The sequence below is a fragment of the Lycorma delicatula genome, chromosome 1 (assembly GCF_047948215.1).
Source record: "Lycorma delicatula isolate Av1 chromosome 1, ASM4794821v1, whole genome shotgun sequence".
NCBI lineage: Eukaryota > Metazoa > Arthropoda > Insecta > Hemiptera > Fulgoridae > Lycorma > Lycorma delicatula.
The window spans coordinates 62330896-62357588 of record NC_134455.1 but is presented as its reverse complement, the minus strand read 5'-3'; the positions used below and the strand labels follow the sequence as shown (position 1 = coordinate 62357588).

The window sequence follows — 26693 nt, the reverse complement described above, 5'->3', positions numbered from 1 at the left end:
CTTGCATTCCAATCTCCCACTATTATTAAATTTTCATCTCCTTTTACGTGTTTAATTGCTTCATCAATCTCTTCGTATACACACTCTACCTCATCATCATCATGGGTGCTTGTAGGCATATAGACGTTAACAATCGTTGTCGGTTTAGGTTTTGATTTTATCCTTATTACAATGATTCTATCGCTATGCGTTTTGAAATACTCCACTCTCCTCCCTATCTTCTTGTTCATCACGAAACCTACTCCTGCCTGCCCATTATTTGACGCTGAGTTAATTACTCTAAAATCACCTGACCAAAAGTCGCCTTCTTCTTCCCACCGAACCTCACTAATTCCTACTATATCCACATTTGTCCTACCCATTTCCCTTTTTAAATTTTCTAGCCTACCAACCTTTTTCAAGCTTCTAACATTCCACGCTCCGACTCGTAGAATGTTATTTTTTAATTTTCTGGTGACCCCTTCCTTAGTAGTCCCCACCCGGAGATCCGAACGGGGGACTATTTTACCTCCGGAATATTTTACCAAGGAAGGCGCCTCCATTATTGCTATGTGAAAATGCAGAGAGCCACATTTTCTTGGAAAAAAAGCAGCTGTAGTTTTCCATTGCTTTCAGCTGCGCAGTACTCAGAGGACTGAGTGATGTTGATACGGCCGTTTAAGTCGTCCTGACTCACGCCCCTAACAACTACTGAAAGAGCTGCTGCCCTCTTTCAGGAATCATTCCTTAGTCTGGCTCTCAACAGATACCTCTCCGATATGGTTGCACCTTCGGTCCAGCTACTCTGTATCCCTGAGCACTCAAGCCCCCTCACCAACGGCAAGGTCTCATGATTCATAGAGGAGGATCAACCATAATATCAACTCCATATTTATTCGTTTTATCAGTGCTTCCGGAATAATACATAGTGCATTCATCCCTTTGCTGCATTCCAGTTCTTGGCCATCTTAAGCCACTTATGCCTAGGATGTTTAACAGTGTAGCAGCATCTCTGCTGCTACACTGTTCATTTTGCCTGAAACAAGACTTCTTACATTCCAGGTACCAATTCTCATGATTTTGTTCAACATTGTCCCCCCACGGAGATCCTACCAGAGAACTACTAACTCCGGAAAATTTAATATTGAAACCAACCATAATGATGATTTGTACTAGGGATATGCATTGGAATCTTTAATGCAGTGGTTTCTGCATCTTCATGCCATTGATTTATAGATTCATCCGCCTTTATGAATGATTTCTCGACCATAGGACAAGAAGGTGCCCTGACTGTTGCCAGCTCCTCCACCTGAAGCTGTTGGCTGGCATATTCCAGCAGGCATTCAGTTACAGCTGCTGTTCTATCCGTTTGGTTCGCGGTAGGTATTTTATTTCCCTTCTACCTGGCATATCTATCGAGCATTCCCTATTTGCCACCTGGGGATGCGGACTCTATAAACTCTTCTTGTTATTCTTTTAACACATTATTAATGATCATGTAGTTCTTTTTTTTTTAGTTTTTAACGATTCACCAGAAAGTTAACATGTATTGGCTTTATTAGCAACTTAAAGGTTAATGTATCAAAATACAAATGATGTATCAAATCTTTTATTAGAAAGATGTTATATGGTGCATTGATTATGGTTATGTATTCCATTTCTAAACTAGTCACTAGTGCTAAAGAAGTAGTGACTTTTCTCTTATTGGTAATATGTTTTCTGAAATTCTTAGGGAAAAATTTATGGTATAAATATATTTTTCTGAAAAATTTGTTTAATTGTATACCAAAGCTGTATCTAAAAGTTTTCAAGAAAGTTTTTGTAAACCCAAAATATGATAATTAAAAAACCCTTTCTTAGATCTGGTGTATTATTTTTTATTACGATTCCAGTAAAGAGATAAAACTTATAGAGAACATATTTTTAAAAAAAATAATGAAAGTTAACTGAAAACAAATACAATTTTTAAAAAATTGAACTTTTATTTTAAACAAAATAAACCGAAATGTGCCAAAAAATAATTTTACAATCCAAGCCTTCAGCCCAGAATTAGCATAAAATAATTCTGAAAAACTTCTTTATACTTCCTTATCTGATAATAATCCTTTTACAATTTTGTAAGAATTTATTACACTCATCTTTCTTCCTCTAATCTGTTGGTTCACTACCCAAATATTTAAAGCTTTTTGTCACTTTAAGAACTTATATATTTTGATTTTATCTTTCCTTTATTTGGTTATATGTACACTGTTCTTTCCTTTACTTTCATACCATATCATGCTGTATCCTTTAATTTCAAATATTAAGAATCTACAAACTTTATTTTCACTTTCATTCTATATCACAATATCACCAGCAACTAGGCATGCTTTCCTAATCGCTTTACATATTTCATCTGTTATCATAAATATACATGATAAATCTACTTGCTGGTAATTTACTTTGTCTTGATTCATGCACAAGAAATTACTTTGAAATAAAAAAAATTGTATTTTGATAATTTTAAACATGTTTGTGGTTGTTTAAAGAGAATTTTTAGATCAAGATAAGAAACTTCAAATCTATAACCAGGATCATGTAAGAAAGCAGTTTTAGATTTGATAACTGATGTTATAGATGACAGATAAATGCGATTCAATCTAATTAAAGTGAGCAATATTACACAAAGCTAGATACGATGGCAACTTGAAAATTTTTCAGTCTGACAAAGAATTTTTTTATTTTTCAATGTAGTCGCCTTGCAATTCTATGCATTAGATAATGACTTTTCAACTTTTTAATAACCTCATTCTTGAGTTAAAGTGAATCTCCATCGAGCCATTTCTTCAGGTTTGGAAGAGGAAGTAATTGCAAAGAACCAATTCTGGCACATGTGGAAGCACTTTGAAGTACAGTTCAAGGAGTTTTGAAGCAGCAACCTGAGATGTGTGTATAGGTACACACACACATCATTTTTGTTTTCTTGTCACACTTTCATCTGCTCTCTCACCTACTGTTTGTTCTTGGGCATGTAACAGAAAGTTTTTCATTCTCAAAATCTGTAAAATGTAGTAGACATGGTCTACTACATTTTGGTTTTACGTTGATAGTCTATCAAGATGTTTGCAATGTCAATAACTCGTGTACCTTCAGTCTGTGATTATTTAATATAGAATTGTGGATTTTTTGATGATGTTGTTGATCAGATCAGCTTTTTGGCATCCTGAGCATTCATTACCTTGAACTGACTACAATGGAATAGTGTGACTACATTTTAAATTCAGCAGCCCACTTTTTCACTGCCAAAAAAATGGAAAAAATCCTTTAAAGTGGAATCTACTCTTTTTATATGACCATTAGGGTTAAAACTTTCAAAACAAAGTACTTTATTACAGCTCGAACTTCAATCTTATTCATTTTTCAGAAAATGTCCAAAATTTGTTTGCTTTACTGAATAACCACAAACAAATAACTAAACAGACACCTCTGAAATTTCTCAGCACTGCCATTTAAAGGATCACATTAGACAAATATCATAGTCATTTGTTCATACTTCTGCCATCTCTGTCTCATGCCAAGAACTTTTTGAGTGACCCTTGTTAGATCACCTTTTGATATAAGTCAAAAGTTGTGACTTATTATTTTTAGTAATGTACTACCATTTTTCTATCTTGTAAAATTTTTAATATTATAATCTTTTGACTTATTACAGGTTGTTGTTTTTTCCAATGAGTTTTCCAGCAACTGCCGGATCTGGGTGTGTGTATGTGTATAGGCAAATGCAATTACCACTTCTGGCTTGCCAAGCCTGATAAAGATGCAGTGTAATTGTAAATGTACCAGTAAACAAGTAGTCTGGAACAAACTCAGGTCAACCACTATTAAGATGTGTGAGTGTTATAACAGGTATTCTTCCATTAAACATAAGAGCCATTTTTTATATTTTAAATTTATAAAAATGGAAGTATACATATGTTATCTGCTTATTCAAAATCAATCAATAATTTTATTTTATTATGCAGGTGATTCAAAAGTGTAGAGCATCTCACAGGAGTTGATTCTGTAGCTAAAAATAGGAAGAAAAAAGGTCATATAATAGGCATGAAAATGCTTTGTTAGCGAGTTATGGCAAGCAAAATATTTCGCATGGATTTTGGTTCCCCAGAGAAATGAAGACTTTCTGAAATTCTGGGAAGGTAAATTAAGAGGCGAATTTAGTTGTTTCTTATGGTATTTGACCTGAAAATATTTTAAAAATGAGTCCTAATGCTGTACCTCTATTAGATTTAAACATATATGATGTAAAACAAAAACTTAGGGGGGGGGGGGGTAAAAAATAACATTTTGGTTATAACAAAATTTTATTAAATGGTTAATTAAATTGTCTTTCTTTCAATTAGAAATGTAGAAAATTTACTTGAAAAAAATTCATGTAAACTACTTAAGAAAAAATTGAATACAGTATATTGAAATTTAACTTTATTAAAAATTAAAACAGACTGAATTGTGAAAAAAAGAATTTAACAGGATGACAACTAATTTTGTCCATAGGTTGGAAACAGCTTTTTATATAAAATGTAATTTAACTTTGAAAACAATGAAAAAATGACATTAAAGATTAGTATATTATTATATTTATTTTTGTCTTCAGTCATTTGACTGACTTGATGCAGCTCTCCAAGATTCCCTATCTACTGCTAGTCGTTTCATTTCAGTATACCCTCTACATCCTACATCCCTAACAATTTGTTTTACATATTCCAAACGTGGCCTGCCTACACAATTTTTCCCTTCTACCTGTCCTTCCAATATTAAAGGGACTATTCCAGGATGCCTTAGTATGTGGCCTATAAGTCTGTCTCTTCTTTTAACTATATTTTTCCAAATGCTTCTTTCTTCATCTATTTGCCGCAATACCTCTTCATTTGTCACTTTATCCACCCATCTGATTTTTAACATTCTCCTATAGCACCACATTTCAAAAGCTTCTAACCTTTTCTTCTCAGATACTCCGATTGTCCAAGTTTCACTTCCATATTAAGCGACACTCCAAACATACACTTTCAAAAATCTTTTCCTGACATTTAAATTAATTTTTTATGTAAACAAATTATATTTCTTACTGAAGGCTCGTTTAGCTTGTGCTATTCGGCATTTTATATCGCTCCTGCTTCGTCCATCTTTAGTAATTCTACTTCCCAAATAACAAAATTCTTCTACCTCCATAATCTTTTCTCCTCCTATTTTCACATTCAGCGGTCCATCTTTGTTATTTCTACTACATTTCATTACTTTTGTTTTGTTCTTGTTTATTTTCATGCGATAGTTCTTGCGTAGGACTTCATCTATGCCGTTCATTGTTTCTTCTAAATCCTTTTTACTCTCGGCTAGAATTACTATATCATCAGCAAATCGTAGCATCTTTATCTTTTCACCTTGTACTGTTACTCCGAATCTAAATTGTTCTTTAACATCATTAACTGCTAGTTCCATGTAAAGATTAAAAAGTAACGGAGATAGGGAACATCCTTGTCGGACTCCCTTTCTTATTAGGGCTTCTTTCTTATGTTCTTCAATTGTTATTGTTGCTGTTTGGTTCCTGTACATGTTAGCAATTGTTCTTCTATCTCTGTATTTGAACCCTAATTTTTTTAAAATACTGAACATTTTATTCCAGTCTACGTTATCAAAAGCCTTTTCTAGGTCTATAAACGCCAAGTATGTTGGTTTGTTTTTCTTTAATCTTCCTTCTACTATTAATCTGAGGCCTAAAATTGCTTCCCTTGTCCCTATACTTTTCCTGAAACCAAATTGGTCTTCTCCTAACACTTCTTCCACTCTCCTCTCAATTCTTCTGTATAAAATTCTAGTTAAGATTTTTGATGCATGACTAATTAAACTAATTGTTCTGTATTCTTCACATTTATCTGCCCCTGCTTTCTTTGGTATCATAACTATAACACTTTTTTTGAAGTCTGATGGAAATTCCCCATTTTCATAAATATTACACACCAGTTTGTATAATCTATCAATCGCTTCCTCACCTGCACTGCGCAGTAATTCTACAGGTATTCCGTCTATTCCAGGAGCCTTTCTGCCATTTAAATCTTTTAATGCTCTCTTAAATTCAGATCTCAGTATTGCTTCTCCCATTTCATCCTCTTCAACTTCCTCTTCTTCCTCTATAACACCATTTTCTAATTCATTTCCTCCATATAACTCTTCAATATATTCCACCCATCTATCGACTTTACCTTTCGTATTATATATTGGTGTACCATCTTTGTTTAACACATTATTAGATTTTAATTTATGTACCCCAAAATTTTCCTTAACTTTCCTGTATGCTCCATCTATTTTACCAATGTTCATTTCTCTTTCCACTTCTGAACACTTTTCTTTAATCCACTCTTCTTTCACCAGTTTGCACTTCCTGTTTATAGCATTTCTTAATTTCCGATAGTTCCTTTTACTTTCTTCATCACTAGCATTCTTATATTTTCTACGTTCATCCATCAGCTGCAATATATCGTCTGAAACCCAAGGTTTTCTACCGGTTCTCTTTATTCCGCCTAAGTTTGCTTCTGCTGATTTAAGAATTTCCTTTTTAACATTTTCCCATTCTTCTTCTACATTTTCTACCTTATCTTTTTTACTCAGACCTCTTGCGATGTCCTCCTCAAAAATCTTCTTTACCTCCTCTTCCTCAAGCTTCTCTAAATTCCACCGATTCATCTGACACCTTTTCTTCAGGTTTTTAAACCCCAATCTACATTTCATTATCACCAAATTATGGTCGCTATCAATGTCTGCTCCAGGGTAAGTTTTGCAGTCAACGAGTTGATTTCTAAATCTTTGCTTAACCATGATATAATCTATCTGATACCTTCCAGTATCGCCTGGCTTTTTCCAAGTGTATATTCTTCTATTATGATTTTTAAATTGGGTGTTGGCAATTACTAAATTATACTTCGTGCAAAATTCTATAAGTCGGTCCCCTCTTTCATTCCTTTTGCCCAGCCCGTATTCACCCACTATATTTCCTTCCTTGCCTTTTCCAATGCTTGCATTCCAATCTCCAACTATTATTAAATTTTCATCTCCTTTTATGTGTTTAATTGCTTCATCAATCTCTTCGTATACACACTCTACCTCATCATCATCATGGGTGCTTGTAGGCATATAGACGTTAACAATCGTTGTCGGTTTAGGTTTTGATTTTATCCTTATTACAATGATTCTATCGCTATGCGTTTTGAAATACTCCACTCTCCTCCCTATCTTCTTGTTCATCACGAAACCTACTCCTGCCTGCCCATTATTTGACGTTGAGTTAATTACTCTAAAATCACCTGACCAAAAGTCGCCTTCTTCTTCCCACCGAACCTCACTAATTCCTACTATATCCACATTTGTCCTACCCATTTCCCTTTTTAAATTTTCTAGCCTACCAACCTTTTTCAAGCTTCTAACATTCCACGCTCCGACTCGTAGAATGTTATTTTTTAATTTTCTGGTGACCCCTTCCTTAGTAGTCCCCACCCGGAGATCCGAACGGGGGACTATTTTACCTCCGGAATATTTTACCAAGGAAGGCGCCTCCATTATTGCTATGTGAAAATGCAGAGAGCCACATTTTCTTGGAAAAAAAGCAGCTGTAGTTTTCCATTGCTTTCAGCTGCGCAGTACTCAGAGGACTGAGTGATGTTGATACGGCCGTTTAAGTCGTCCTGACTCACGCCCCTAACAACTACTGAAAGAGCTGCTGCCCTCTTTCAGGAATCATTCCTTAGTCTGGCTCTCAACAGATACCTCTCCGATATGGTTGCACCTTCGGTCCAGCTACTCTGTATCCCTGAGCACTCAAGCCCCCTCACCAACGGCAAGGTCTCATGATTCATAGAGGAGGATCAACCATAATATCAACTCCATATTTATTCGTTTTATCAGTGCTTCCGGAATAATACATAGTGCATTCATCCCTTTGCTGCATTCCAGTTCTTGGCCATCTTAAGCCACTTATGCCTAGGATGTTTAACAGTGTAGCAGCATCTCTGCTGCTACACTGTTCATTTTGCCTGAAACAAGACTTCTTACATTCCAGGTACCAATTCTCATGATTTTGTTCAACATTGTCCCCCCACGGAGATCCTACCAGAGAACTACTAACTCCGGAAAATTTAATATTGAAACCAACCATAATGATGATTTATACTAGGGATATGCATTGGAATCTTTAATGCAGTGGTTTCTGCATCTTCATGCCATTGATTTATAGATTCATCCGCCTTTATGAATGATTTCTCGACCATAGGACAAGAAGGTGCCCTGACTGTTGCCAGCTCCTCCACCTGAAGCTGTTGGCTGGCATATTCCAGCAGGCATTCAGTTACAGCTGCTGTTCTATCCGTTTGGTTCGCGGTAGGTATTTTATTTCCCTTCTACCTGGCATATCTATCGAGCATTCCCTATTTGCCACCTGGGGATGCGGACTCTATAAACTCTTCTTGTTATTCTTTTAACACATTATTAATGATCATGTAGTTCTTTTTTTTTTAGTTTTTAACGATTCACCAGAAAGTTAACATGTATTGGCTTTATTAGCAACTTAAAGGTTAATGTATCAAAATACAAATGATGTATCAAATCTTTTATTAGAAAGATGTTATATGGTGCATTGATTATGGTTATGTATTCCATTTCTAAACTAGTCACTAGTGCTAAAGAAGTAGTGACTTTTCTCTTATTGGTAATATGTTTTCTGAAATTCTTAGGGAAAAATTTATGGTATAAATATATTTTTCTGAAAAATTTGTTTAATTGTATACCAAAGCTGTATCTAAAAGTTTTCAAGAAAGTTTTTGTAAACCCAAAATATGATAATTAAAAAACCCTTTCTTAGATCTGGTGTATTATTTTTTATTACGATTCCAGTAAAGAGATAAAACTTATAGAGAACATATTTTTTAAAAAAATAATGAAAGTTAACTGAAAACAAATACAATTTTTAAAAAATTGAACTTTTATTTTAAACAAAATAAACCGAAATGTGCCAAAAAATAATTTTACAATCCAAGCCTTCAGCCCAGAATTAGCATAAAATAATTCTGAAAAACTTCTTTATACTTCCTTATCTGATAATAATCCTTTTACAATTTTGTAAGAATTTATTACACTCATCTTTCTTCCTCTAATCTGTTGGTTCACTACCCAAATATTTAAAGCTTTTTGTCACTTTAAGAACTTATATATTTTGATTTTATCTTTCCTTTATTTGGTTATATGTACACTGTTCTTTCCTTTACTTTCATACCATATCATGCTGTATCCTTTAATTTCAAATATTAAGAATCTACAAACTTTATTTTCACTTTCATTCTATATCACAATATCACCAGCAACTAGGCATGCTTTCCTAATCGCTTTACATATTTCATCTGTTATCATAAATATACATGATAAATCTACTTGCTGGTAATTTACTTTGTCTTGATTCATGCACAAGAAATTACTTTGAAATCAAAAAAATTGTATTTTGATAATTTTAAACATGTTTGTGGTTGTTTAAAGAGAATTTTTAGATCAAGATAAGAAACTTCAAATCTATAACCAGGATCATGTAAGAAAGCAGTTTTAGATTTGATAACTGATGTTATAGATGACAGATAAATGCGATTCAATCTAATTAAAGTGAGCAATATTACACAAAGCTAGATACGATGGCAACTTGAAAATTTTTCAGTCTGACAAAGAATTTTTTTATTTTTCAATGTAGTCGCCTTGCAATTCTATGCATTAGATAATGACTTTTCAACTTTTTAATAACCTCATTCTTGAGTTAAAGTGAATCTCCATCGAGCCATTTCTTCAGGTTTGGAAGAGGAAGTAATTGCAAAGAACCAATTCTGGCACATGTGGAAGCACTTTGAAGTACAGTTCAAGGAGTTTTGAAGCAGCAACCTGAGATGTGTGTATAGGTACACACACACATCATTTTTGTTTTCTTGTCACACTTTCATCTGCTCTCTCACCTACTGTTTGTTCTTGGGCATGTAACAGAAAGTTTTTCATTCTCAAAATCTGTAAAATGTAGTAGACATGGTCTACTACATTTTGGTTTTACGTTGATAGTCTATCAAGATGTTTGCAATGTCAATAACTCGTGTACCTTCAGTCTGTGATTATTTAATATAGAATTGTGGATTTTTTGATGATGTTGTTGATCAGATCAGCTTTTTGGCATCCTGAGCATTCATTACCTTGAACTGACTACAATGGAATAGTGTGACTACATTTTAAATTCAGCAGCCCACTTTTTCACTGCCAAAAAAATGGAAAAAATCCTTTAAAGTGGAATCTACTCTTTTTATATGACCATTAGGGTTAAAACTTTCAAAACAAAGTACTTTATTACAGCTCGAACTTCAATCTTATTCATTTTTCAGAAAATGTCCAAAATTTGTTTGCTTTACTGAATAACCACAAACAAATAACTAAACAGACACCTCTGAAATTTCTCAGCACTGCCATTTAAAGGATCACATTAGACAAATATCATAGTCATTTGTTCATACTTCTGCCATCTCTGTCTCATGCCAAGAACTTTTTGAGTGACCCTTGTTAGATCACCTTTTGATATAAGTCAAAAGTTGTGACTTATTATTTTTAGTAATGTACTACCATTTTTCTATCTTGTAAAATTTTTAATATTATAATCTTTTGACTTATTACAGGTTGTTGTTTTTTCCAATGAGTTTTCCAGCAACTGCCGGATCTGGGTGTGTGTATGTGTATAGGCAAATGCAATTACCACTTCTGGCTTGCCAAGCCTGATAAAGATGCAGTGTAATTGTAAATGTACCAGTAAACAAGTAGTCTGGAACAAACTCAGGTCAACCACTATTAAGATGTGTGAGTGTTATAACAGGTATTCTTCCATTAAACATAAGAGCCATTTTTTATATTTTAAATTTATAAAAATGGAAGTATACATATGTTATCTGCTTATTCAAAATCAATCAATAATTTTATTTTATTATGCAGGTGATTCAAAAGTGTAGAGCATCTCACAGGAGTTGATTCTGTAGCTAAAAATAGGAAGAAAAAAGGTCATATAATAGGCATGAAAATGCTTTGTTAGCGAGTTATGGCAAGCAAAATATTTCGCATGGATTTTGGTTCCCCAGAGAAATGAAGACTTTCTGAAATTCTGGGAAGGTAAATTAAGAGGCGAATTTAGTTGTTTCTTATGGTATTTGACCTGAAAATATTTTAAAAATGAGTCCTAATGCTGTACCTCTATTAGATTTAAACATATATGATGTAAAACAAAAACTTAGGGGGGGGGGGGGGTAAAAAATAACATTTTGGTTATAACAAAATTTTATTAAATGGTTAATTAAATTGTCTTTCTTTCAATTAGAAATGTAGAAAATTTACTTGAAAAAAATTCATGTAAACTACTTAAGAAAAAATTGAATACAGTATATTGAAATTTAACTTTATTAAAAATTAAAACAGACTGAATTGTGAAAAAAAGAATTTAACAGGATGACAACTAATTTTGTCCATAGGTTGGAAACAGCTTTTTATATAAAATGTAATTTAACTTTGAAAACAATGAAAAAATGACATTAAAGATTAGTATATTATTATATTTATTTTTGTCTTCAGTCATTTGACTGACTTGATGCAGCTCTCCAAGATTCCCTATCTACTGCTAGTCGTTTCATTTCAGTATACCCTCTACATCCTACATCCCTAACAATTTGTTTTACATATTCCAAACGTGGCCTGCCTACACAATTTTTCCCTTCTACCTGTCCTTCCAATATTAAAGGGACTATTCCAGGATGCCTTAGTATGTGGCCTATAAGTCTGTCTCTTCTTTTAACTATATTTTTCCAAATGCTTCTTTCTTCATCTATTTGCCGCAATACCTCTTCATTTGTCACTTTATCCACCCATCTGATTTTTAACATTCTCCTATAGCACCACATTTCAAAAGCTTCTAACCTTTTCTTCTCAGATACTCCGATTGTCCAAGTTTCACTTCCATATTAAGCGACACTCCAAACATACACTTTCAAAAATCTTTTCCTGACATTTAAATTAATTTTTTATGTAAACAAATTATATTTCTTACTGAAGGCTCGTTTAGCTTGTGCTATTCGGCATTTTATATCGCTCCTGCTTCGTCCATCTTTAGTAATTCTACTTCCCAAATAACAAAATTCTTCTACCTCCATAATCTTTTCTCCTCCTATTTTCACATTCAGCGGTCCATCTTTGTTATTTCTACTACATTTCATTACTTTTGTTTTGTTCTTGTTTATTTTCATGCGATAGTTCTTGCGTAGGACTTCATCTATGCCGTTCATTGTTTCTTCTAAATCCTTTTTACTCTCGGCTAGAATTACTATATCATCAGCAAATCGTAGCATCTTTATCTTTTCACCTTGTACTGTTACTCCGAATCTAAATTGTTCTTTAACATCATTAACTGCTAGTTCCATGTAAAGATTAAAAAGTAACGGAGATAGGGAACATCCTTGTCGGACTCCCTTTCTTATTAGGGCTTCTTTCTTATGTTCTTCAATTGTTATTGTTGCTGTTTGGTTCCTGTACATGTTAGCAATTGTTCTTCTATCTCTGTATTTGAACCCTAATTTTTTTAAAATACTGAACATTTTATTCCAGTCTACGTTATCAAAAGCCTTTTCTAGGTCTATAAACGCCAAGTATGTTGGTTTGTTTTTCTTTAATCTTCCTTCTACTATTAATCTGAGGCCTAAAATTGCTTCCCTTGTCCCTATACTTTTCCTGAAACCAAATTGGTCTTCTCCTAACACTTCTTCCACTCTCCTCTCAATTCTTCTGTATAAAATTCTAGTTAAGATTTTTGATGCATGACTAATTAAACTAATTGTTCTGTATTCTTCACATTTATCTGCCCCTGCTTTCTTTGGTATCATAACTATAACACTTTTTTTGAAGTCTGATGGAAATTCCCCATTTTCATAAATATTACACACCAGTTTGTATAATCTATCAATCGCTTCCTCACCTGCACTGCGCAGTAATTCTACAGGTATTCCGTCTATTCCAGGAGCCTTTCTGCCATTTAAATCTTTTAATGCTCTCTTAAATTCAGATCTCAGTATTGCTTCTCCCATTTCATCCTCTTCAACTTCCTCTTCTTCCTCTATAACACCATTTTCTAATTCATTTCCTCCATATAACTCTTCAATATATTCCACCCATCTATCGACTTTACCTTTCGTATTATATATTGGTGTACCATCTTTGTTTAACACATTATTAGATTTTAATTTATGTACCCCAAAATTTTCCTTAACTTTCCTGTATGCTCCATCTATTTTACCAATGTTCATTTCTCTTTCCACTTCTGAACACTTTTCTTTAATCCACTCTTCTTTCACCAGTTTGCACTTCCTGTTTATAGCATTTCTTAATTTCCGATAGTTCCTTTTACTTTCTTCATCACTAGCATTCTTATATTTTCTACGTTCATCCATCAGCTGCAATATATCGTCTGAAACCCAAGGTTTTCTACCGGTTCTCTTTATTCCGCCTAAGTTTGCTTCTGCTGATTTAAGAATTTCCTTTTTAACATTTTCCCATTCTTCTTCTACATTTTCTACCTTATCTTTTTTACTCAGACCTCTTGCGATGTCCTCCTCAAAAATCTTCTTTACCTCCTCTTCCTCAAGCTTCTCTAAATTCCACCGATTCATCTGACACCTTTTCTTCAGGTTTTTAAACCCCAATCTACATTTCATTATCACCAAATTATGGTCGCTATCAATGTCTGCTCCAGGGTAAGTTTTGCAGTCAACGAGTTGATTTCTAAATCTTTGCTTAACCATGATATAATCTATCTGATACCTTCCAGTATCGCCTGGCTTTTTCCAAGTGTATATTCTTCTATTATGATTTTTAAATTGGGTGTTGGCAATTACTAAATTATACTTCGTGCAAAATTCTATAAGTCGGTCCCCTCTTTCATTCCTTTTGCCCAGCCCGTATTCACCCACTATATTTCCTTCCTTGCCTTTTCCAATGCTTGCATTCCAATCTCCAACTATTATTAAATTTTCATCTCCTTTTACGTGTTTAATTGCTTCATCAATCTCTTCGTATACACACTCTACCTCATCATCATCATGGGTGCTTGTAGGCATATAGACGTTAACAATCGTTGTCGGTTTAGGTTTTGATTTTATCCTTATTACAATGATTCTATCGCTATGCGTTTTGAAATACTCCACTCTCCTCCCTATCTTCTTGTTCATCACGAAACCTACTCCTGCCTGCCCATTATTTGACGTTGAGTTAATTACTCTAAAATCACCTGACCAAAAGTCGCCTTCTTCTTCCCACCGAACCTCACTAATTCCTACTATATCCACATTTGTCCTACCCATTTCCCTTTTTAAATTTTCTAGCCTACCAACCTTTTTCAAGCTTCTAACATTCCACGCTCCGACTCGTAGAATGTTATTTTTTAATTTTCTGGTGACCCCTTCCTTAGTAGTCCCCACCCGGAGATCCGAACGGGGGACTATTTTACCTCCGGAATATTTTACCAAGGAAGGCGCCTCCATTATTGCTATGTGAAAATGCAGAGAGCCACATTTTCTTGGAAAAAAAGCAGCTGTAGTTTTCCATTGCTTTCAGCTGCGCAGTACTCAGAGGACTGAGTGATGTTGATACGGCCGTTTAAGTCGTCCTGACTCACGCCCCTAACAACTACTGAAAGAGCTGCTGCCCTCTTTCAGGAATCATTCCTTAGTCTGGCTCTCAACAGATACCTCTCCGATATGGTTGCACCTTCGGTCCAGCTACTCTGTATCCCTGAGCACTCAAGCCCCCTCACCAACGGCAAGGTCTCATGATTCATAGAGGAGGATCAACCATAATATCAACTCCATATTTATTCGTTTTATCAGTGCTTCCGGAATAATACATAGTGCATTCATCCCTTTGCTGCATTCCAGTTCTTGGCCATCTTAAGCCACTTATGCCTAGGATGTTTAACAGTGTAGCAGCATCTCTGCTGCTACACTGTTCATTTTGCCTGAAACAAGACTTCTTACATTCCAGGTACCAATTCTCATGATTTTGTTCAACATTGTCCCCCCACGGAGATCCTACCAGAGAACTACTAACTCCGGAAAATTTAATATTGAAACCAACCATAATGATGATTTATACTAGGGATATGCATTGGAATCTTTAATGCAGTGGTTTCTGCATCTTCATGCCATTGATTTATAGATTCATCCGCCTTTATGAATGATTTCTCGACCATAGGACAAGAAGGTGCCCTGACTGTTGCCAGCTCCTCCACCTGAAGCTGTTGGCTGGCATATTCCAGCAGGCATTCAGTTACAGCTGCTGTTCTATCCGTTTGGTTCGCGGTAGGTATTTTATTTCCCTTCTACCTGGCATATCTATCGAGCATTCCCTATTTGCCACCTGGGGATGCGGACTCTATAAACTCTTCTTGTTATTCTTTTAACACATTATTAATGATCATGTAGTTCTTTTTTTTTTAGTTTTTAACGATTCACCAGAAAGTTAACATGTATTGGCTTTATTAGCAACTTAAAGGTTAATGTATCAAAATACAAATGATGTATCAAATCTTTTATTAGAAAGATGTTATATGGTGCATTGATTATGGTTATGTATTCCATTTCTAAACTAGTCACTAGTGCTAAAGAAGTAGTGACTTTTCTCTTATTGGTAATATGTTTTCTGAAATTCTTAGGGAAAAATTTATGGTATAAATATATTTTTCTGAAAAATTTGTTTAATTGTATACCAAAGCTGTATCTAAAAGTTTTCAAGAAAGTTTTTGTAAACCCAAAATATGATAATTAAAAAACCCTTTCTTAGATCTGGTGTATTATTTTTTATTACGATTCCAGTAAAGAGATAAAACTTATAGAGAACATATTTTTTAAAAAAATAATGAAAGTTAACTGAAAACAAATACAATTTTTAAAAAATTGAACTTTTATTTTAAACAAAATAAACCGAAATGTGCCAAAAAATAATTTTACAATCCAAGCCTTCAGCCCAGAATTAGCATAAAATAATTCTGAAAAACTTCTTTATACTTCCTTATCTGATAATAATCCTTTTACAATTTTGTAAGAATTTATTACACTCATCTTTCTTCCTCTAATCTGTTGGTTCACTACCCAAATATTTAAAGCTTTTTGTCACTTTAAGAACTTATATATTTTGATTTTATCTTTCCTTTATTTGGTTATATGTACACTGTTCTTTCCTTTACTTTCATACCATATCATGCTGTATCCTTTAATTTCAAATATTAAGAATCTACAAACTTTATTTTCACTTTCATTCTATATCACAATATCACCAGCAACTAGGCATGCTTTCCTAATCGCTTTACATATTTCATCTGTTATCATAAATATACATGATAAATCTACTTGCTGGTAATTTACTTTGTCTTGATTCATGCACAAGAAATTACTTTGAAATCAAAAAAATTGTATTTTGATAATTTTAAACATGTTTGTGGTTGTTTAAAGAGAATTTTTAGATCAAGATAAGAAACTTCAAATCTATAACCAGGATCATGTAAGAAAGCAGTTTTAGATTTGATAACTGATGTTATAGATGACAGATAAATGCGATTCAATCTAATTAAAGTGAGCAATATTACACAAAGCTAGATACGATGGCAACTTGAAAATTTTTCAGTCTGACAAAGAATTTTTTTATTTTTCAATGTAGTCGCCTTGCAATTCTATGCATTAGATAATGACTTTTCAACTTTTTAATAACCTCATTCTTGAGTTAAAGTGAATCTCCATCGAGCCATTTCTTCAGGTTTGGAAGAGGAAGTAATTGCAAAGAACCAATTCTGGCACATGTGGAAGCACTTTGAAGTACAGTTCAAGGAGTTTTGAAGCAGCAACCTGAGATGTGTGTATAGGTACACACACACATCATTTTTGTTTTCTTGTCACACTTTCATCTGCTCTCTCACCTACTGTTTGTTCTTGGGCATGTAACAGAAAGTTTTTCATTCTCAAAATCTGTAAAATGTAGTAGACATGGTCTACTACATTTTGGTTTTACGTTGATAGTCTATCAAGATGTTTGCAATGTCAATAACTCGTGTACCTTCAGTCTGTGATTATTTAATATAGAATTGTGGATTTTTTGATGATGTTGTTGATCAGATCAGCTTTTTGGCATCCTGAGCATTCATTACCTTGAACTGACTACAATGGAATAGTGTGACTACATTTTAAATTCAGCAGCCCACTTTTTCACTGCCAAAAAAATGGAAAAAATCCTTTAAAGTGGAATCTACTCTTTTTATATGACCATTAGGGTTAAAACTTTCAAAACAAAGTACTTTATTACAGCTCGAACTTCAATCTTATTCATTTTTCAGAAAATGTCCAAAATTTGTTTGCTTTACTGAATAACCACAAACAAATAACTAAACAGACACCTCTGAAATTTCTCAGCACTGCCATTTAAAGGATCACATTAGACAAATATCATAGTCATTTGTTCATACTTCTGCCATCTCTGTCTCATGCCAAGAACTTTTTGAGTGACCCTTGTTAGATCACCTTTTGATATAAGTCAAAAGTTGTGACTTATTATTTTTAGTAATGTACTACCATTTTTCTATCTTGTAAAATTTTTAATATTATAATCTTTTGACTTATTACAGGTTGTTGTTTTTTCCAATGAGTTTTCCAGCAACTGCCGGATCTGGGTGTGTGTATGTGTATAGGCAAATGCAATTACCACTTCTGGCTTGCCAAGCCTGATAAAGATGCAGTGTAATTGTAAATGTACCAGTAAACAAGTAGTCTGGAACAAACTCAGGTCAACCACTATTAAGATGTGTGAGTGTTATAACAGGTATTCTTCCATTAAACATAAGAGCCATTTTTTATATTTTAAATTTATAAAAATGGAAGTATACATATGTTATCTGCTTATTCAAAATCAATCAATAATTTTATTTTATTATGCAGGTGATTCAAAAGTGTAGAGCATCTCACAGGAGTTGATTCTGTAGCTAAAAATAGGAAGAAAAAAGGTCATATAATAGGCATGAAAATGCTTTGTTAGCGAGTTATGGCAAGCAAAATATTTCGCATGGATTTTGGTTCCCCAGAGAAATGAAGACTTTCTGAAATTCTGGGAAGGTAAATTAAGAGGCGAATTTAGTTGTTTCTTATGGTATTTGACCTGAAAATATTTTAAAAATGAGTCCTAATGCTGTACCTCTATTAGATTTAAACATATATGATGTAAAACAAAAACTTAGGGGGGGGGGGGGTAAAAAATAACATTTTGGTTATAACAAAATTTTATTAAATGGTTAATTAAATTGTCTTTCTTTCAATTAGAAATGTAGAAAATTTACTTGAAAAAAATTCATGTAAACTACTTAAGAAAAAATTGAATACAGTATATTGAAATTTAACTTTATTAAAAATTAAAACAGACTGAATTGTGAAAAAAAGAATTTAACAGGATGACAACTAATTTTGTCCATAGGTTGGAAACAGCTTTTTATATAAAATGTAATTTAACTTTGAAAACAATGAAAAAATGACATTAAAGATTAGTATATTATTATATTTATTTTTGTCTTCAGTCATTTGACTGACTTGATGCAGCTCTCCAAGATTCCCTATCTACTGCTAGTCGTTTCATTTCAGTATACCCTCTACATCCTACATCCCTAACAATTTGTTTTACATATTCCAAACGTGGCCTGCCTACACAATTTTTCCCTTCTACCTGTCCTTCCAATATTAAAGGGACTATTCCAGGATGCCTTAGTATGTGGCCTATAAGTCTGTCTCTTCTTTTAACTATATTTTTCCAAATGCTTCTTTCTTCATCTATTTGCCGCAATACCTCTTCATTTGTCACTTTATCCACCCATCTGATTTTTAACATTCTCCTATAGCACCACATTTCAAAAGCTTCTAACCTTTTCTTCTCAGATACTCCGATTGTCCAAGTTTCACTTCCATATTAAGCGACACTCCAAACATACACTTTCAAAAATCTTTTCCTGACATTTAAATTAATTTTTTATGTAAACAAATTATATTTCTTACTGAAGGCTCGTTTAGCTTGTGCTATTCGGCATTTTATATCGCTCCTGCTTCGTCCATCTTTAGTAATTCTACTTCCCAAATAACAAAATTCTTCTACCTCCATAATCTTTTCTCCTCCTATTTTCACATTCAGCGGTCCATCTTTGTTATTTCTACTACATTTCATTACTTTTGTTTTGTTCTTGTTTATTTTCATGCGATAGTTCTTGCGTAGGACTTCATCTATGCCGTTCATTGTTTCTTCTAAATCCTTTTTACTCTCGGCTAGAATTACTATATCATCAGCAAATCGTAGCATCTTTATCTTTTCACCTTGTACTGTTACTCCGAATCTAAATTGTTCTTTAACATCATTAACTGCTAGTTCCATGTAAAGATTAAAAAGTAACGGAGATAGGGAACATCCTTGTCGGACTCCCTTTCTTATTAGGGCTTCTTTCTTATGTTCTTCAATTGTTATTGTTGCTGTTTGGTTCCTGTACATGTTAGCAATTGTTCTTCTATCTCTGTATTTGAACCCTAATTTTTTTAAAATACTGAACATTTTATTCCAGTCTACGTTATCAAAAGCCTTTTCTAGGTCTATAAACGCCAAGTATGTTGGTTTGTTTTTCTTTAATCTTCCTTCTACTATTAATCTGAGGCCTAAAATTGCTTCCCTTGTCCCTATACTTTTCCTGAAACCAAATTGGTCTTCTCCTAACACTTCTTCCACTCTCCTCTCAATTCTTCTGTATAAAATTCTAGTTAAGATTTTTGATGCATGACTAATTAAACTAATTGTTCTGTATTCTTCACATTTATCTGCCCCTGCTTTCTTTGGTATCATAACTATAACACTTTTTTTGAAGTCTGATGGAAATTCCCCATTTTCATAAATATTACACACCAGTTTGTATAATCTATCAATCGCTTCCTCACCTGCACTGCGCAGTAATTCTACAGGTATTCCGTCTATTCCAGGAGCCTTTCTGCCATTTAAATCTTTTAATGCTCTCTTAAATTCAGATCTCAGTATTGCTTCTCCCATTTCATCCTCTTCAACTTCCTCTTCTTCCTCTATAACACCATTTTCTAATTCATTTCCTCCATATAACTCTTCAATATATTCCACCCATCTATCGACTTTACCTTTCGTATTATATATTGGTGTACCATCTTTGTTTAACACATTATTAGATTTTAATTTATGTACCCCAAAATTTTCCTTAACTTTCCTGTATGCTCCATCTATTTTACCAATGTTCATTTCTCTTTCCACTTCTGAACACTTTTCTTTAATCCACTCTTCTTTCACCAGTTTGCACTTCCTGTTTATAGCATTTCTTAATTTCCGATAGTTCCTTTTACTTTCTTCATCACTAGCATTCTTATATTTTCTACGTTCATCCATCAGCTGCAATATATCGTCTGAAACCCAAGGTTTTCTACCGGTTCTCTTTATTCCGCCTAAGTTTGCTTCTGCTGATTTAAGAATTTCCTTTTTAACATTTTCCCATTCTTCTTCTACATTTTCTACCTTATCTTTTTTACTCAGACCTCTTGCGATGTCCTCCTCAAAAATCTTCTTTACCTCCTCTTCCTCAAGCTTCTCTAAATTCCACCGATTCATCTGACACTTTTTCTTCAGGTTTTTAAACCCCAATCTACATTTCATTATCACCAAATTATGGTCGCTATCAATGTCTGCTCCAGGGTAAGTTTTGCAGTCAACGAGTTGATTTCTAAATCTTTGCTTAACCATGATATAATCTATCTGATACCTTCCAGTATCGCCTGGCTTTTTCCAAGTGTATATTCTTCTATTATGATTTTTAAATTGGGTGTTGGCAATTACTAAATTATACTTCGTGCAAAATTCTATAAGTCGGTCCCCTCTTTCATTCCTTTTGCCCAGCCCGTATTCACCCACTATATTTCCTTCCTTGCCTTTTCCAATGCTTGCATTCCAATCTCCCACTATTATTAAATTTTCATCTCCTTTTACGTGTTTAATTGCTTCATCAATCTCTTCGTATACACACTCTACCTCATCATCATCATGGGTGCTTGTAGGCATATAGACGTTAACAATCGTTGTCGGTTTAGGTTTTGATTTTATCCTTATTACAATGATTCTATCGCTATGCGTTTTGAAATACTCCACTCTCCTCCCTATCTTCTTGTTCATCACGAAACCTACTCCTGCCTGCCCATTATTTGACGCTGAGTTAATTACTCTAAAATCACCTGACCAAAAGTCGCCTTCTTCTTCCCACCGAACCTCACTAATTCCTACTATATCCACATTTGTCCTACCCATTTCCCTTTTTAAATTTTCTATCCTACCAACCTTTTTCAAGCTTCTAACATTCCACGCTCCGACTCGTAGAATGTTATTTTTTAATTTTCTGGTGACCCCTTCCTTAGTAGTCCCCACCCGGAGATCCGAACGGGGGACTATTTTACCTCCGGAATATTTTACCAAGGAAGGCGCCTCCATTATTGCTATGTGAAAATGCAGAGAGCCACATTTTCTTGGAAAAAAAGCAGCTGTAGTTTTCCATTGCTTTCAGCTGCGCAGTACTCAGAGGACTGAGTGATGTTGATACGGCCGTTTAAGTCGTCCTGACTCACGCCCCTAACAACTACTGAAAGAGCTGCTGCCCTCTTTCAGGAATCATTCCTTAGTCTGGCTCTCAACAGATACCTCTCCGATATGGTTGCACCTTCGGTCCAGCTACTCTGTATCCCTGAGCACTCAAGCCCCCTCACCAACGGCAAGGTCTCATGATTCATAGAGGAGGATCAACCATAATATCAACTCCATATTTATTCGTTTTATCAGTGCTTCCGGAATAATACATAGTGCATTCATCCCTTTGCTGCATTCCAGTTCTTGGCCATCTTAAGCCACTTATGCCTAGGATGTTTAACAGTGTAGCAGCATCTCTGCTGCTACACTGTTCATTTTGCCTGAAACAAGACTTCTTACATTCCAGGTACCAATTCTCATGATTTTGTTCAACATTGTCCCCCCACGGAGATCCTACCAGAGAACTACTAACTCCGGAAAATTTAATATTGAAACCAACCATAATGATGATTTGTACTAGGGATATGCATTGGAATCTTTAATGCAGTGGTTTCTGCATCTTCATGCCATTGATTTATAGATTCATCCGCCTTTATGAATGATTTCTCGACCATAGGACAAGAAGGTGCCCTGACTGTTGCCAGCTCCTCCACCTGAAGCTGTTGGCTGGCATATTCCAGCAGGCATTCAGTTACAGCTGCTGTTCTATCCGTTTGGTTCGCGGTAGGTATTTTATTTCCCTTCTACCTGGCATATCTATCGAGCATTCCCTATTTGCCACCTGGGGATGCGGACTCTATAAACTCTTCTTGTTATTCTTTTAACACATTATTAATGATCATGTAGTTCTTTTTTTTTTAGTTTTTAACGATTCACCAGAAAGTTAACATGTATTGGCTTTATTAGCAACTTAAAGGTTAATGTATCAAAATACAAATGATGTATCAAATCTTTTATTAGAAAGATGTTATATGGTGCATTGATTATGGTTATGTATTCCATTTCTAAACTAGTCACTAGTGCTAAAGAAGTAGTGACTTTTCTCTTATTGGTAATATGTTTTCTGAAATTCTTAGGGAAAAATTTATGGTATAAATATATTTTTCTGAAAAATTTGTTTAATTGTATACCAAAGCTGTATCTAAAAGTTTTCAAGAAAGTTTTTGTAAACCCAAAATATGATAATTAAAAAACCCTTTCTTAGATCTGGTGTATTATTTTTTATTACGATTCCAGTAAAGAGATAAAACTTATAGAGAACATATTTTTTAAAAAAATAATGAAAGTTAACTGAAAACAAATACAATTTTTAAAAAATTGAACTTTTATTTTAAACAAAATAAACCGAAATGTGCCAAAAAATAATTTTACAATCCAAGCCTTCAGCCCAGAATTAGCATAAAATAATTCTGAAAAACTTCTTTATACTTCCTTATCTGATAATAATCCTTTTACAATTTTGTAAGAATTTATTACACTCATCTTTCTTCCTCTAATCTGTTGGTTCACTACCCAAATATTTAAAGCTTTTTGTCACTTTAAGAACTTATATATTTTGATTTTATCTTTCCTTTATTTGGTTATATGTACACTGTTCTTTCCTTTACTTTCATACCATATCATGCTGTATCCTTTAATTTCAAATATTAAGAATCTACAAACTTTATTTTCACTTTCATTCTATATCACAATATCACCAGCAACTAGGCATGCTTTCCTAATCGCTTTACATATTTCATCTGTTATCATAAATATACATGATAAATCTACTTGCTGGTAATTTACTTTGTCTTGATTCATGCACAAGAAATTACTTTGAAATCAAAAAAATTGTATTTTGATAATTTTAAACATGTTTGTGGTTGTTTAAAGAGAATTTTTAGATCAAGATAAGAAACTTCAAATCTATAACCAGGATCATGTAAGAAAGCAGTTTTAGATTTGATAACTGATGTTATAGATGACAGATAAATGCGATTCAATCTAATTAAAGTGAGCAATATTACACAAAGCTAGATACGATGGCAACTTGAAAATTTTTCAGTCTGACAAAGAATTTTTTTATTTTTCAATGTAGTCGCCTTGCAATTCTATGCATTAGATAATGACTTTTCAACTTTTTAATAACCTCATTCTTGAGTTAAAGTGAATCTCCATCGAGCCATTTCTTCAGGTTTGGAAGAGGAAGTAATTGCAAAGAACCAATTCTGGCACATGTGGAAGCACTTTGAAGTACAGTTCAAGGAGTTTTGAAGCAGCAACCTGAGATGTGTGTATAGGTACACACACACATCATTTTTGTTTTCTTGTCACACTTTCATCTGCTCTCTCACCTACTGTTTGTTCTTGGGCATGTAACAGAAAGTTTTTCATTCTCAAAATCTGTAAAATGTAGTAGACATGGTCTACTACATTTTGGTTTTACGTTGATAGTCTATCAAGATGTTTGCAATGTCAATAACTCGTGTACCTTCAGTCTGTGATTATTTAATATAGAATTGTGGATTTTTTGATGATGTTGTTGATCAGATCAGCTTTTTGGCATCCTGAGCATTCATTACCTTGAACTGACTACAATGGAATAGTGTGACTACATTTTAAATTCAGCAGCCCACTTTTTCACTGCCAAAAAAATGGAAAAAATCCTTTAAAGTGGAATCTACTCTTTTTATATGACCATTAGGGTTAAAACTTTCAAAACAAAGTACTTTATTACAGCTCGAACTTCAATCTTATTCATTTTTCAGAAAATGTCCAAAATTTGTTTGCTTTACTGAATAACCACAAACAAATAACTAAACAGACACCTCTGAAATTTCTCAGCACTGCCATTTAAAGGATCACATTAGACAAATATCATAGTCATTTGTTCATACTTCTGCCATCTCTGTCTCATGCCAAGAACTTTTTGAGTGACCCTTGTTAGATCACCTTTTGATATAAGTCAAAAGTTGTGACTTATTATTTTTAGTAATGTACTACCATTTTTCTATCTTGTAAAATTTTTAATATTATAATCTTTTGACTTATTACAGGTTGTTGTTTTTTCCAATGAGTTTTCCAGCAACTGCCGGATCTGGGTGTGTGTATGTGTATAGGCAAATGCAATTACCACTTCTGGCTTGCCAAGCCTGATAAAGATGCAGTGTAATTGTAAATGTACCAGTAAACAAGTAGTCTGGAACAAACTCAGGTCAACCACTATTAAGATGTGTGAGTGTTATAACAGGTATTCTTCCATTAAACATAAGAGCCATTTTTTATATTTTAAATTTATAAAAATGGAAGTATACATATGTTATCTGCTTATTCAAAATCAATCAATAATTTTATTTTATTATGCAGGTGATTCAAAAGTGTAGAGCATCTCACAGGAGTTGATTCTGTAGCTAAAAATAGGAAGAAAAAAGGTCATATAATAGGCATGAAAATGCTTTGTTAGCGAGTTATGGCAAGCAAAATATTTCGCATGGATTTTGGTTCCCCAGAGAAATGAAGACTTTCTGAAATTCTGGGAAGGTAAATTAAGAGGCGAATTTAGTTGTTTCTTATGGTATTTGACCTGAAAATATTTTAAAAATGAGTCCTAATGCTGTACCTCTATTAGATTTAAACATATATGATGTAAAACAAAAACTTAGGGGGGGGGTGGGGGTAAAAAATAACATTTTGGTTATAACAAAATTTTATTAAATGGTTAATTAAATTGTCTTTCTTTCAATTAGAAATGTAGAAAATTTACTTGAAAAAAATTCATGTAAACTACTTAAGAAAAAATTGAATACAGTATATTGAAATTTAACTTTATTAAAAATTAAAACAGACTGAATTGTGAAAAAAAGAATTTAACAGGATGACAACTAATTTTGTCCATAGGTTGGAAACAGCTTTTTATATAAAATGTAACTTAACTTTGAAAACAATGAAAAAATGACATTAAAGATTAGTATATTATTATATTTATTTTTGTCTTCAGTCATTTGACTGACTTGATGCAGCTCTCCAAGATTCCCTATCTACTGCTAGTCGTTTCATTTCAGTATACCCTCTACATCCTACATCCCTAACAATTTGTTTTACATATTCCAAACGTGGCCTGCCTACACAATTTTTCCCTTCTACCTGTCCTTCCAATATTAAAGGGACTATTCCAGGATGCCTTAGTATGTGGCCTATAAGTCTGTCTCTTCTTTTAACTATATTTTTCCAAATGCTTCTTTCTTTATCTATTTGCCGCAATACCTCTTCATTTGTCACTTTATCCACCCATCTGATTTTTAACATTCTCCTATAGCACCACATTTCAAAAGCTTCTAACCTTTTCTTCTCAGATACTCAGTCCAAGTTTCTTCTCAGTTTGTCCAAGTTTCACTTCCATATTAAGCGACACTCCAAACATACACTTTCAAAAATCTTTTCCTGACATTTAAATTAATTTTTTATGTAAACAAATTATATTTCTTACTGAAGGCTCGTTTAGCTTGTGCTATTCGGCATTTTATATCGCTCCTGCTTCGTCCATCTTTAGTAATTCTACTTCCCAAATAACAAAATTCTTCTACCTCCATAATCTTTTCTCCTCCTATTTTCACATTCAGTGGTCCATCTTTGTTATTTCTACTGCATTTCATTACTTTTGTTTTCTTCTTGTTTATTTTCATGCGATAGTTCTTGCGTAGGACTTCATCTATGCCGTTCATTGTTTCTTCTAAACCCTTTTTACTCTCAGCTAGAATTACTATATCATCAGCAAATCGTAGCATCATTATCTTTTCACCTTGTACTGTTACTCCGAATCAAAATTGTTCTTTAACATCATTAACTGCTAGTTCCATGTAAAGATTAAAAAGTAACGGAGACAGGGAACACCCTTGTCGGACTCCCTTTCTTATTATGGCTTCTTTCTTATGTTCTTCAATTGTTACTGTTGCTGTTTGGTTCCTGTACATGTTAGAAATTGTTCTTCTATCTCTGTATTTGAACCCTAATTTTTT

The 26693-nt window shown here is 33.7% G+C and overlaps 1 long non-coding RNA gene across 2 annotated transcripts in view; it reads left to right on the top strand.

The window, feature by feature from the left end:
- LOC142318943 (uncharacterized) overlaps positions 1–25329 on the top strand; it is a 71485-nt gene extending 46156 nt beyond the window's left edge. For both annotated transcript variants that reach the window (XR_012755081.1, XR_012755080.1), the window contains exons 7-10: positions 3671–3848; positions 10692–10869; positions 17714–17891; positions 24735–25329. This is a non-coding gene — a long non-coding RNA (uncharacterized LOC142318943). The remainder of the gene's footprint in view (positions 1–3670; positions 3849–10691; positions 10870–17713; positions 17892–24734) is intronic.
- The last annotated feature ends 1364 nt before the right edge of the window (positions 25330–26693 follow it).